The sequence below is a fragment of the Leucoraja erinacea genome, chromosome 17 (genome assembly GCF_028641065.1).
Source record: "Leucoraja erinacea ecotype New England chromosome 17, Leri_hhj_1, whole genome shotgun sequence".
In the NCBI taxonomy this organism is placed as follows: domain Eukaryota; kingdom Metazoa; phylum Chordata; class Chondrichthyes; order Rajiformes; family Rajidae; genus Leucoraja; species Leucoraja erinaceus.
The window spans coordinates 25,956,497-25,970,752 of record NC_073393.1 but is presented as its reverse complement, the minus strand read 5'-3'; the positions used below and the strand labels follow the sequence as shown (position 1 = coordinate 25,970,752).

Below are 14,256 nucleotides of genomic sequence, written 5' to 3'. Positions count from 1 at the left end.
GCTATTTTTACACGTCAACATATTGCTAGTTACCTGGTCTTCTCTCCCACTCCAGGTATTTGGCTGCTCTGAGTCTTGGCCTGTCTCCTAGGTTTCCCAATGATTGATGCTCTTGTCCGCTTCCTGCATCAGCTCAATTCTCTCTGGCTGTTACCATCCTGCCGACCACTGAGATATGAACAGCACCCAAGGGACTTGGGTTACAGCTCACGCTTTCAGTGGTCAATCTATTGTGACAAAGGAATGCTATTCTATTCGAAGTTTTAAAAATGTTTTTAGGGTTGTTTTTTAATGCAAAGCAAAAACACAGGGAAAGACACTAGGTCACCATGTTATCGGAAAGATGGTGTCAAGCGTGAAAGAGTTCAGAGAGGATTTACCAGAATGTTGCCAGGATTCGTGCAACTGAGTGATCGGGAGAGGTTGAGCAAACTAGGGTTTTATTCCTTGGAGCGCAGGAGGATGAGCGGTGATCTTACAGAGGTGTACAAAATCATGGCAGGAATAGATCGGGTAAACGTATTTTGCCCAGAGTGCGGAAGTTGAAATTGGGTTTAATGTGATGGGGGGGGTAGATTTATTGGGAACCCGAGGGGTAACGTTTTTACACAAAGGGTGGTAGGTGTATGGAACAAGCTACTGGAGGAGGTAATTGAGACAGGTACTATAGCAACATTTAAGAAACATTTAGACAGGTGCTTGGATAGGGTAGGTTTAAAGGGATATGGGCCTGAAGCAGGCAGATGGGGCTACATTTTATATGGGATATGTTAGTCAGCATGCGCAAGTTGGGCCGAAGGGCCTGTAACATGCTGGATGACTCTATCTATGTCTCTATGACTTGGACAGATACCTGGATAGGAGGGATATGGGCCAAGTGCAGCAAATGAGCCTAGCTTAGTTAGGCATCTTGGTCAGCATGGACGCGTTGGACCAAAGGGCCTGTTTCCGTGCTGTATGACTATGACTCTAAATTGATAAATAGCCAGAAGACACATGCAGGAAAGAGCAGAAAATCAAAATACTGCAGATGCTGGAAATATGAAATGAAAACACTCAGCATGATGTCTGGCTGGTTTTGTTTAGAGAGATAGCATTGAAGCTGGCCCTTTGGCTCATGGAGTCCGCAATGTCCATGGATCATCCATTCTCACTAATTCTATGTTATCCCACTCTTTCATGCATTGTGTACACAATTATCCTCCAATCCCAGTCATCTTTGGTACGTGGGAGGAAACCAGAGCACAAAGAGCAACCCCATGCAGTCACTGAGAGAACATGCAAATTCCACGCAGACAGTACCCAAGGTCAGAATCGAACCCAGGTCTCTGGCACTGTGAGGCAGCAGTTCTACCCGTGCACCACTGCGCTATCCTGGCTGAGGATTTCCAGTGTTTTGATCAGATAAAAATACAAAGAGGCAATTCCATAGAAATGTTTCTTAAATTTACTTAACATCCATCAATTGTATGGTAATAATAATAATAATAATCTTTATTTATATAGCACTTTTCAACAAAACCAGTATTTGAACTAAAGTGCTTTACAGAGTTTGATTAAATTAATAGAACAGACCAAATGTCAATATATCCATACAAAACAAAAAAAAAAAAAAAAAAAGAAAAAAAAAAAAGTCATATTCGTGAATGATGTACTACATGAGAAGGCTGGTCGGCCCATTACATGCAGCCACAATTTTAAAGAACCGCCCAACAAAACCCATCTCCTTTCTCATCCCAAAAGTCACCAACATTACAGAATGACACATCGCAGGAACAGGCAATAGTCCTTTCTCGTGGCATAGCTGTTCTATTAAAGATCAGTTGGAGGATAGCATGGTGATCATCTGCAAAAAAGTCTAGTCATTCTCATGCAGTCACCATGTTACCTAATCCAAACACTATTATCTGTCAAAATGTGGAAGACATTTAAAATCAGAACTGACCTAAAACGAACTAAACCTCTGCCTTAAATTACAACATTATGTAAAATATCGCAGACAGTGAAGACTCATCAAGAGGCTTGAACATTGTAAGCCATGTGAACTCTGTTTATCTGGTTGATTGTATTAATTCCTGGAATAAAAGGATGTACCTTTAGGAAGGAGATGATGAGGAGGATTATTTTTAGTGAATGTGGAATTCATTGCCACAAGACTGTTGAGGCCAATTAATATTTTTAAGGCAGAAATTTATATTTTTGATTAATACGGGTATCAGGGGTTATAGGGAAAAGGCAGGAGAATGGGTTGAAAGAGAAAGATAGATCAGCCATGATTGAATGGTGGAGTAGACTTGATGGACCGAATGGCCTGACTCTGCTCTTATCACTTAAGAACATTAATTTATTTTCATTAACTGATGATATCAAACCATTTAAGCATGTTTGACTCTCACCACACAATCCTCATCTGTGAATCCAAAATCACTATTCTGTCAGCTCTGTGGCAAAGTTATTTGGTCCACGATTTAGACATTAGACTTTAGAGATACAGCACGGAAACAGGCCCTTCAGCCCACCGAGTCTGTGCTGACCAGCAATCACCCCGTACGCTAGCACTATCCTACACACCAAGGCGAATTTACGATTTCACTGGAGTCAATTATCCTACAAACCTGCACGAAGAAAACCGGAGCACCTGGAGAAAACCCACTTGGTCACAGGGAGAATATTAAAGTTCTGTACAAACTGCACCCGTAGTCAGGATCGAACCCGGGTTTCTGTAGCTGTAAGGTAGTAACTATCACTGTGACACTGTGCCACCCTGAAACGACTAAGACAGAGTAACAATTGCATTTGACACAAATCTGTAAAGTTGTATCACTTTATTTGGGTATTCTGTTATTGTTTGTTTGTTCATTAGGGTTGATTGAGGTGGGTTCATTATGTTCATTGTTTGTTCAAGACCATCATGGGCGCCGGAGAGATGGCAGCTCCGCTGGCAGTCTGTTCGTTTTTTCTTTCTTTTTGTTATTTTTTAGTGCGTTCAAAGTTTGTTTTAATGTTCTTCGGTATGTTTTATGCGGGAGGAGGGGGGAGGGGATCGGGGGGGAACTTTTTTTCAAGTTCCTACCTTCCCGGAGATGTGATCAATTTTCGGATCACATTCTCCGGGCTCTGCGGCCTACCATCGCTGGAGCTGGAGGCCTCCTCAGACTGTCGTGAGCCCCATTGCGGGGCGTAGACTTAACATCGGAGCGGATCCCTTACCTGGGATCGCTCCCACCGTGATCACTGTGGACTTACCATCTAGGGCTCGCAGTCTCAGGAGAGGCTAGTCGTGAGCTCCAACGCCGCGGAAGGCTCGACCAGCCCTAATGCGAGGTTCGATCGCCCAGCGCGGGGGAGCTGACATTCACCTGATGCAGGAGCTGAACATCTCGATGCAGTGGGCCCGTACGCAGCCGGCTACGGGAATCAAGACCGTCCCGTCAACGGAGGGCTCGAGGCCCCTGACCGAGGAAGAACAAAAGGAAGGACTTGAACTTTATATCGCCTTCCATCACAGTGCGGAATGTGTAGGAGTCACTGTGGTGGATGTTCATGTTAAAATGTGTTTTTGAGTGATTTGTTGCTTTTAATTGTATGACTGACCTGGTCAATGAAATTCCTCGTATGTTGCAAAACATACTTGGCGAATAAAGCGTGATTCTGATTCACATGTACCACCGAGATATAGTGAAAAGCTTTTCTTTGCGTGCTACCCAGTAAAAAAAAGACTTTACATGAATACAATCACTGTGCACAGATAAAGGATAAAGGGCACAATATTTAGTGCAAGATGTAACATTAAGTCTGATAAAGTCAGATTTAAAAGAGTTCAAAGATCTCCAATGAGGTAGATGGGAGGTCGGGACAGGACTTTGGCCGATTGCCCTCCATGCTTTGTCCTGCCTCTCCTCTGTCCCAACTTCCTACCCCCACTATTAGTCTGAAGAAGGTTCCAACCCAAAACGTCACGTATCTATGTTCTCCAGAGATGCTGCCTGATCTGCTGACTTACTCCAACACTTTGTGACCTTATTTTTTCAAAGAACCAAGAAGCTCGCTTCTCAATATTATTAACAGACCACACACCAGACCGGCCCAGTGTAGCACAGCATGGGCGTTCAGCATGTGTTCTCAGCAGTGCATGAAGTGCACTGTTGGAGGTGCCCTTATACCCTTTGCATGGATGTAGCCAGGCCCCTGAACAGTGTATCTTGTAAACTTGTACATGATGTCATACGGATGGTTTGCGCTGTTCATTCAATCTTGTTTATGTGCGACTTGAAGGTTGATGGCTGTAACAGATTGTGATGGCAATCTCCAGTGCATACACTGTGTTGCCTGCCAGCTCCGATAATGTCATTCATCCCTGGCGTTGTTCTGCGATTCGCTTCACATGGCAGCAGTTCATGCTGATGGAATGTGCACCAGAGCTCCCTTGAAAAATATCCCTAAACTCATTGACAGTAAATGCATTACAGAAATTAACCTTTCCTTTTGGGGAGGGAAAATAAAGATAATTAATTTCACAGTGCATAAATTTAGAGTGAGCTGTGATTTGATTTTGCTGTTCATTTGTGGTCAAACACAAACAAACACAAATTGGAGAGGTGGGGTTTCCTCTCAGGGGATTTAAAGGCAGGCTTCATTTTTGGAATTCACATTGTTTTGCTGTGTAAAATTGGTAGTGTAACAGATTTTGACATCCTTTAAATGGTGATGTCAGGTCCAAATACTTGTACATTTAAATCACTGACTTGAGATCTGTTTTTTGCTGTTTTAACAAATGGGATAATGCCCCTGTGAAGAGTAGATGTTTGCTCAATTGAAATAATAGTACCAAGGGTCATTTCCTGGCTGGAGCTTTGAAATGGGGATGAGGCAACAAGTTTATTGTTATATGTGCAAGTACGCTCTTTAAAACCTCTACTCCCTTTATCATGTATCTGTACACTGTGGATGGCTCGATTGTAATCAGGTATTGTCTTTCCACTGACTGGTTAGCATGCAGCAAAATGCTTTCTCTGTACCTCGGTACACGTGACAATAAACTAAACTTCAAAGGTACAGATAAGATAAAAAATCTTGCTCTCAGCTGCATCACAGACACATGCACACAAAATATACAGAGGACATAGCTTTCAGTTGAGAGGAGAATAGTTTAAAGAAGATATGCAGGGCTAGTTCTATTACATAGAGTGGTGGGTGCCTGGAATAAGCTCCCATGGGTAATGGTGGAAAACATAGAAAACATAGAAATAGAAAATAGGTGCAGGAAGAGGCCATTCGGCCCTTTGAGCCAGCACCGCCATTCAATAGACAATAGACAATAGGTGCAGGAGCAGGCCATTCAGCCCTTCGAGCCAGCACCACCATTCAATATGATCATGGCTGATCATCCCCAATCAGTATCCCGTTCCTGCCTTCTCCCCATATCCCCTGATTCCGCTATTTTTAAGAGCCCTATCTAGCTCTCTCTTGAAAGCATCCAGAGAACCTGCCTCCACCGCCCTCTGAGGCACAGAATTCCACAGACTCACCACTCTCTGTGAGAAAAAGTGTTTCCTTGTCTCCGTTCTAAATGGCTTACTACTTATTCTTAAACTGTGACCCCTGGTTCTGGACTCCCCCAACATCGGGAACATGTTTCCTGCCTCTAGCGTGTCCAAGCCCTTAACAATCTTATATGTTTCAAATTAATTGTGATCATGGCTGATCGCCCCAATCAATAACCCGTGCCTGCCCTCCCCATATCCCTTGATTCCACTAACCCCTAGAGCTCTGTCTAACTCGGAGGCAGACATGATAGTGGCATTTAAGAAGCTTTTAGATGAACACATGGATATGCAGGGATTAATGAAATATGGACCACATGCAGGCACAGGAGCTTTTGTAACGTCTTTCTTAAAGTCATAGAGTCATAGAATCATACAGCTAAGAAACAGGCCCTCTGGCCCAAATTGCCCATACCGCCCAAGATGCCCCATCTACACGGAGACCCACCCGCCTGCCTGTGGAAAAAGTTGCCTCATAGGTTCCTATTAAATCTTCCCCCCTCACTTTAAACTTATATCCCCTGGTTCTTGGATTCCCCTATTCCTGGCAAAAGACTGTGCATTTACCCTATCTGTTATCCTACCTCTATCTTATTTTTCCCCTTTCGTTCAGGTTGCAGGGTTTGCATTGTTCAAATAGCTTTAACGGTGAATACCATTTCAGGTGGCACCAAGGTGGAAGCAAATCCGAGAGAAAATGAATCAGGTTTGGGTCCCATGAGGTTGCTAAAGACTGGTGGATGGAAAGTTGAGCATCTGAATGGTGACACCCAAAATCCCTCACCTCTCACCATGAAGGGATTATCATGGCTGATCCACATCTTAACTCTATTTCCCCACAATTCATAAACCCTCAATAATTTTCCCTTAAAATAAACAATGGTAAAAAGACATTGAGACCTTGATAGAGAACTGACTTCTAGTTTTGATATTCTTGCATCAAATGATTTTATTTAAATCTTATTTTAAATTTATTTTAACATGTTATGGTCCTTCTAATATTCTCTATACTCAAAGTTCTAATCTTTATTGCCATCTATGTTCAATTTTACCCTGGCCCCAGCATTCTTCTGCACAGCCTGACGTATTAATCTATTTATTGCTGTTGTGACAAGTTCAAGGTCTGATATCCCCCTGTGATTTTTTTTTGCCCAAGTCTCCTCCCCTGGAGTGTTCTCATTAAGCATTGCTTTGTGAAGACCTTCACTCTTGGTGCATTATATGTTGCCTTCACGTTTTGAAAGCCCCAACAACCCTCGAGTCACAAGCCTGTACAACGAGTATCACAATCGCTGTTGTTCAATAGCTGGAACTCTCTCTGCAACAGAAGCATGAGATGCTTGGGTTCAAAGTAACCAAGTGTGAAAATCCTATTTCCGGAGGTCATTTTTCCCTTTCTCTTTCCACTGCTAAGTCAGAGTGAATCTGGACGGCTAGGAATTAATGGCATTAACACTTTACATGCTGAAATTACTTTCAAATGCACACAAATGGTTATTTAGCTTCAGACTTTATTTTAGACTAGAGATACAGCCCGGAAACAGACCCTTCAGCCCAGCAAGACCGCTCCGACCAGCGGTCACTCCATACACAAACAGTGTCGTACACACTTAGGGACATTTTTTACAACCTACTTACGCCAATTAACCTACAATCCTACACATCTTTGGAACGTGGGTGGAAACCGGAGCACCCGGAGAAAACCCATGCAGTCACAGGGAGAATGTACAAACTCTGTATAGACAGCACCTGTAGTCAGGATCGAACCCTGGTCTCTAGTGCTGTAAGGCATCAACTCTACCGCTGCATCACTGTGCCGCCGTTTCTGAGTAAAATTCCCATCAACAAAAAAATTGGTCAAGGGAACAGGTATTTTTATGAAATATTTGTAGAACCAGCTCTGCCATTTGGAAAGTTTGAGAATGGATGTGGGCAAACATGGGCAAATAGGGCTAGATTAGAATGGGCATCTTGGTCAGCATGGGCGATTTGGGCTAAAGGACCTAGTTCCGTACTGTATGGCTCTATGGCTCAATTTTCACACCTGTCTGCTTCCTGTCATAGGACAAACTGACATTAAGAATTCCTTAAGTTACTCAACATCAGGGACATAAAAAAAGTTCAATCTGAAATTGGCAGTAGCTTAATGCGCTGGAATGAGTTTTAAAACTCAGACTAAAAATATATATGAAATCATGATATAATGCATTAAAACATGCACCAAACACGAGGTGGTGTTTTCAGGACTGCAATGTGATCCTGCTTTGTATTAGGTGTTGCACTCCGCGCATTATTATAGAGCATCCGCTCTCCGTCGCCAATTTGCTGACCACTCACTTATCGATTTTTCTTTCCATGTTTTAATTTGTGGGTTGTTTTTCTCTCTCTCTCTCTCTCTCTCTCGGAGCGAGGTAGAGAGGCAGACGCATTACATCATGCGTACCGCTGAAGCAGAAAATGTTGCTGCAGTCCTCGGTGAGGGTTGCGGGCTGTCTGGAGGCTTGAAGGACAAGCCCAGCAGCAGATCAAAGGACGAATGCAGCCCCACACCTGACTCAGTGTAGGACAGTCGCCATGCATCTCATCCACCCATCATTTTGTGGCAATTATACACTTCTACATTTCACAAAACATGTCTGTCCCCTTGACCAATTTTGCCGTTAATGGCAATTTTAGTCAGAGAAAACTTTCTCATTCTAGGCAGGAAATTTGTCCGAGCAATCTTTAATTTTTTTTTTTGCCAGGTGCAATTATTATTGCGATCATTCATTTAAAAAACTGCACTGACAGGTGGAGAAAACAGTTATACATTTTTTCTCCCAAAAGGTGGTGTGTCTATGGAACAAGCTGTCAGAGGTGGTAGTTGACTGTTGCAACGTTTAAGACGCAATTAGACAGGTACATAGATGGGACAGGTTCAGAGGGATATGGGCCAAACACAGGCAAGTGGGATTAGTTTTGATGGGACAAGTTGGTCGTTGTGGGCACGTTGGGCTAAAGGGGCTGTTTCCACACTGTATGACTATGACTCTATGAGTTCAGGGCAGTAGTTACATGAAGCCCTATCCAATATTGGTTTGGCTGCATCGATTCTGGTTACCTCAAAAAAGATTCTAGGGACTCGTGGTGCAAAAAAAGCTTTAGTGATTCTGAGGATAGAATGCTTTGGTTACCTTATGAGTCTGGAGAAGCTAGAAGAGATGATTTGGACAAAGTGCTCAGAAGCAAAGATGTGGACAGTGGTAAACTGTAGAATGGACAGAGCATCAAGGAGGAACAAATTGCAATGCAGGGGAAATGGATTGAATGTGTAGGAAGGAACTGCAGATGCTAGTTTACTTTTTCAAACAAGATGTGGCCATCTCAGCCACTGACAACATTTATAGCCCATCTCTAATGGCTCCTGAACTGAGGTTGTAGCTGAGGATTATATGACCGGAGAAACTAGAGTCAGGTAAAGACCAGCCTACATAAAGAGCGGAGCTTTCCATCAGTGTCGGGGTTGAGTCTTGCAGGGAATATGTAATCATTTAGTAGCTTCCCACTGCTAATAGTAGCATGTTAACAAATAGATTTATATAATCATTTATATAATCATTTGAAATAAAATTCCTCTGGTTCTGAATGTCTCTGAATTGATATTCAAACCTCTGAATATTAGCTCAATGACTCAAACCATTCTGCCATTATTCTGATTTTTACTTTACTTGTAGTTTATTTAATTCACATATATATTACGTATAAGGAGTCATCTTGCTTTTTGGTAATGGTGTGTAAAATAAACAATATGGATCCATCTACTTACATCCGGGTAGATTCTTGCTTCTAGATGTATTTACTAACTGGAGTATACGATTAGTGATGCAATCTCCTTTGCAAAACATCCCAATAAACAGATGGCGCCTCCACATTAGTAACCAAGAAGACCAAAGTGTTAAGTAACAGTTTGATTTGTAGATACATTGAGGAAACAGGCCCTTCGGCCCATCAAATCGTGCCAACCGATGATCACCAATACACTAGCTTTATCCCACACACTAAGGACAATTTACAGAAACCAATTTACCTTACAAATCTGCACATTTTTGGAATGTGGAAGGAAACCAGAGCACCCGGAGAAGACCCATGTAGTCACAGGGAGAACATGCAAACTCCATACAGATAGCGGCCATAGTCAAGATCGAACCTGGGTCTCTGGTGCTGTAAGGCAGCAACTCCATCATTTTGTCACGGTGCCTCCCTTGAACAAAAGGTGGTTGTAACTTTCTTTAATTTATTTATTCAAGGGGTGAGAGCGTCACTGATTACTTTGCCATTTTTTTACATTTTATTTGAGTTCTTCCCTGTGCCTGTTTGTGGGTGTTGCTTGTACGATGCAATGTAGAGGCCACACATTGCTTCAATTCTCCCTTACAAGTGCTGTGGTCAGCATCTTCAAATGTGGTTGTCAGGAGTGGTTTACTGTGGAGGATCTTCTATCCGACTCGAGCCTGTGGTTATGGTGGTACATCAGGTATTGGCAATCAAAACAATGCACTGGATAATGTTTGCCCATATTAGATAATAGTGTGCATCAATCTCATTGAATTTGGTGGTTTCAGGATATGCTTATTAATGCTATGAATTAAGTGTTATGGATTAGTGAGGCCAACTAAAAATCAACTTACCACATTCAAATGTTTCACGTTTTGCTTTTACTTTCACTCTTTACACAAAACGCTATTTAAAAAAACAATACAAAGGAAGCGATTGAAACATTTCAATCACATTAATAATCGGCATTGGGTCATATGGTCACAGAGAGCACTTCAGCCCACCGAGTCTGTACTGACCACCAGACAACCATTTTTTACATTAATCCTTTGCTAACCCATTCCCAGGGAAAGACACAAAGTACTGGAGTACTTCAGCGGGTCAGGCATCAACCCTAGAGAAAATGGATGGGTGACTTTTCACCTTGGAACGGTGGAACCCTTCTTCAGCCTGTCTCCACATTCATATTTTTAGCTTATTTGAACAGAACAGGACTGAATTTCAGATGTGGAGAATAACCCACAGCTAATGGCAGATGGGGCTTTCAGTGTAAGCAACCATGATTGAATTTCTCTCCCACTATATTTTAGTTACCTTTACTACAAGCATAGAAGCAGGTCATTAAACCCAGTTGATAGTTATGCTACAAATGAGCCTCATGCAATTCAAACAACAGACCCTTTTTTTCCTATTTTTGTACGCGTGGCTGGTAAGTTTATGTATTATTTGATTATACTATATAGAAAATGTACAAACAATTTTTCCATACAATATCTCCATTCTTATTTTGTTATAACCAGCATCCAGCAATGCTATATTGGGGCAGGTATTAATACTATTTCCCAATTTATTTTGCTGCAAACCATTTCTCTCACATTTTCATCTACTCCATCCTGATTCTCCAAACGTGCACCATCACTAGAAGTAATCCACAAAAAAATATTTAATCACACAAACGTGCTTAGGATGTATGTAAATCTTCTCTCACATATCTTTCAACTTAGCTCCTCTCACCTTAAAGGTAAACTTACCTCTGCAAAAAAGGACGGTGACCTTGTACAAGAGAAGAAGGCTGCTTTTGATGCACTAGATATGGTTAGCTTAATGTTGTGGGTGGATGTGCAATGTACCTGTGGCCTCTTGACCTAGAAGAGTCTCGACCCAAAATGTCACTTATCCATGTTCTCCAAAGATGCTGCCTGACCTCCTGAGTTACTCCAGCACCTTTTGTGTATAAACTGGCATCTGCAGTTCTTTGTTTCTAATTCTTCTGTTATGGAATGCCCCTGGATGCAATGCCTCTAGGTGCAATTCGAGGGTGGAACAAGGAATCAGATGTGTCTTCTGGCTGGAAATCAGTGCAATCCAACCCAATATTTTTTTTTAAGTTACGCTACTCTGCGAAGAGGGGCCAGTGGATGAAACTTGCCAGTGATATAAACCTGCCGACTGAATGACAAAGAAAAATTGTGGAGCCAAAATCTGACGAATGTTGTCTAAAATCGGGAGAGATTGAGCAGGCTGGGACTCAATTCTGGGTACCGCAAGGCTCCGTGCTGGGACCGCAGCTATTTACAATATACATCAAAGATTTGAATGAAGGGATTCAAAATAACATTAGCAAATTTTCAGATGAAACAAAGCTGGGTGGCAGTGTGAACTGTGAGGAGGATGCTATGAGAATGCAGGGTGACTTGGACAGGTTGGGGGAGTGTGCAGATGCATGGCAGATGAAGTTTAATGTAGATACATGTGAGGTTATCCACTTTGGTATCAAAAACAGGAAGGAAGATTACTATCTAAATAGCATCAAGTTGGGAAAAGGGGAAGTACAATGGGGTCTGGGGGTCCTTGTTCATCGGTATATGAAAGTAGGCATGCAGGTACAGCAGGCAGTGAAGAAAGCAAATGGCATTTATAACAAGAGGAGTCGAGTATAGGAGCAAAGAGGTCCTTCTGCAGTTACACAGAGCCCAGAGACCACACCTAGAGTATTGTATGCAGTTTTGGTCCCCTAATTTGAGGAAGGACATTCTTGCTATTGAGGGAGTGCAGCATAGGTTTTCAAGGTTAATTCCCGGGATGGCGGGACTGTCATATGCTGAGAGAATGGAGCGGCTGGGCTTGTACACTCTGGAGTTTAGAAGGATGAGAGGGTATCTTATGGAAACATATAAGATTGTTAAGGGTTTGGACAGGCTAGAGACAGGAAACATGTTCCCGATGTTGGGGGAGTCCAGGGGCCACAGTTTAAGAATAAGGGGTAAGCCATTTAGAATGGAGCCGAGGAACCACTTTTTCTCACAGAGAATTGTGAGTGTGGAGTTCTCTGCCTCAGAGGGCAGTGGAGGCCGGTTCTCTGGATACTTTCAAGAGAGAGCTAGATAAGGCTCTTAAAGATAGCGGAGTCAGGGGATATGGGGAGAAGGCAGGAATCGGGTACTGATTGGGGATGATCAGCCATGATCACATTGAATGGTGGTGCTGGCTCGAAGGGTCAAATGGCCTACTCCTTCACCTATTGTCTATTGTCTATTGTCAATTCCTTGAAGTGCAGGAGGATGAGGGGTGATCTTATAGAGGTGTATAAGATCATGAGAGGAATAGATCAGGTAAACACAGTGTCTCTTCCCCAGAGTAGAGGGAAACAGACATAGGTTTAAGTTTGAGGGGTTGGTGGGGGGGGGGCGGGGGGGGATTTAATAATACGAACCTGAGGGGGTAACATTTTTACAAAATGGATGGTGGGTGTATGGAATGAGCTGTCGGAGAAGGCAGGTACTATTGAGGCAGGTACTATTGCTGTGTGTAAGAAACATTTAGAGAGGAACATGTTAAGGATAGGTTTAGAGGGATTCGGGCCAAACACAAGCAGGAGGGACTAATGTAGACAGGTCATGTTGGTCAGTGTGGGCAAGTTGGGCCGAAGGGCCTGTTTCCATACTGTATGACTCTGACTCTATGAAGGGTCCCGACCTGAAACGTTACCTGTCCATTTCCTACCACAGATGCTGCCTGACCCGTTGAGATCCTCCAACACTTTGAGTTTCGCAAAGTAAAATTGTGAGTAATGATAGCGGATATAGATATATCAAAAAGTACTTTCGCGACTAGTATTCACAATAGGCTCAGATGGTTGTACAACTGAGGGTTGCCCTGTGTGCTACAAATCCACCCTGATTCACGAGAACTTTACCGTCTTATTTCTTGTTCTCTCATAGTATTGAAGCAAGACTAATCATTGATTTAGTCACCAAGAGAAGTGTTTGAAAGTATTAATGGAATACACTTTTCAGAAGTAAATTATATCGTACGTTTTCTGTTCTGTTTTCCCAATCCTTAGATCCCACGTACAAAGCACAATCTGTTCGCACAATAGGAACTGTCTGCTGTCTGATTAATGCTTTGCCTCTTGGGGGAGCTGGAGGGAGGGGAGGAGGGGGGCGGTGGGGGGAGCATGGCGGAAATTGAGAACTCAACAGATGGGGAATTGTTACTTTGACCAGAGTCCTATCATTCTGCAGAACACCGTGCTGTCATTTTGACACGCGTCAAATCCCTGACTCTCTCCCTTCCATCAGAAGGGAAGAAGCCACGCTTTGTGGTGAGGGGAGGCTGCTACCATCTCCAATACAAAAAGAAAAAAGAGCTTTATGACATACAAGAACCACAATGATGAACGATAATGAATTCATCATGAAGATGTGTCCTGGACCCAGCACATTGATGCAATCATAAAGGAATCCCCCAAAATGTCTGTACTTCCTTAGAGGATTCAGTATGTCAATGAATACTAGTTTGAACGTCTACAGGTATATAGTAGAGAGCATATTGACTGATTGCATCACGGCCTGGTTCGACAGCTCAAACAACCAGGAATAAAGAAGATTGCCAGAAATGGTGAATACTGCCCGCTCCATCATGGGTACCGACCTCTTCACCATCGAAGGGATCTACAGGAGGCCCTGCCTCATCATCAGGCAGCCAGGCATCAGGGACCCCACACCACAAGGCCACGCTTTTGTTTCACTCCTGCCATCGAGATGAAGGTAAAGGAACCTGAAAACTGTAATATGCAGGTTCGCGAGCAGCTTCTTCCCAACAACCATCAGGCTATTAAACACAACCTCCAACTAAGCTCCGTACTATATAGACTTAGGGGGGTTTGTTTTTTTTTTAA

The 14,256-nt window shown here is 42.9% G+C and overlaps 1 protein-coding gene across 1 annotated transcript in view; it reads right to left on the bottom strand.

Annotated features, from left to right (window-relative positions):
- LOC129705330 (transcription factor Maf-like) overlaps window positions 1-14,256 on the bottom strand; it is a 354,539-nt gene that overhangs the window by 268,811 nt on the left and 71,472 nt on the right. The window lies entirely within an intron of this gene.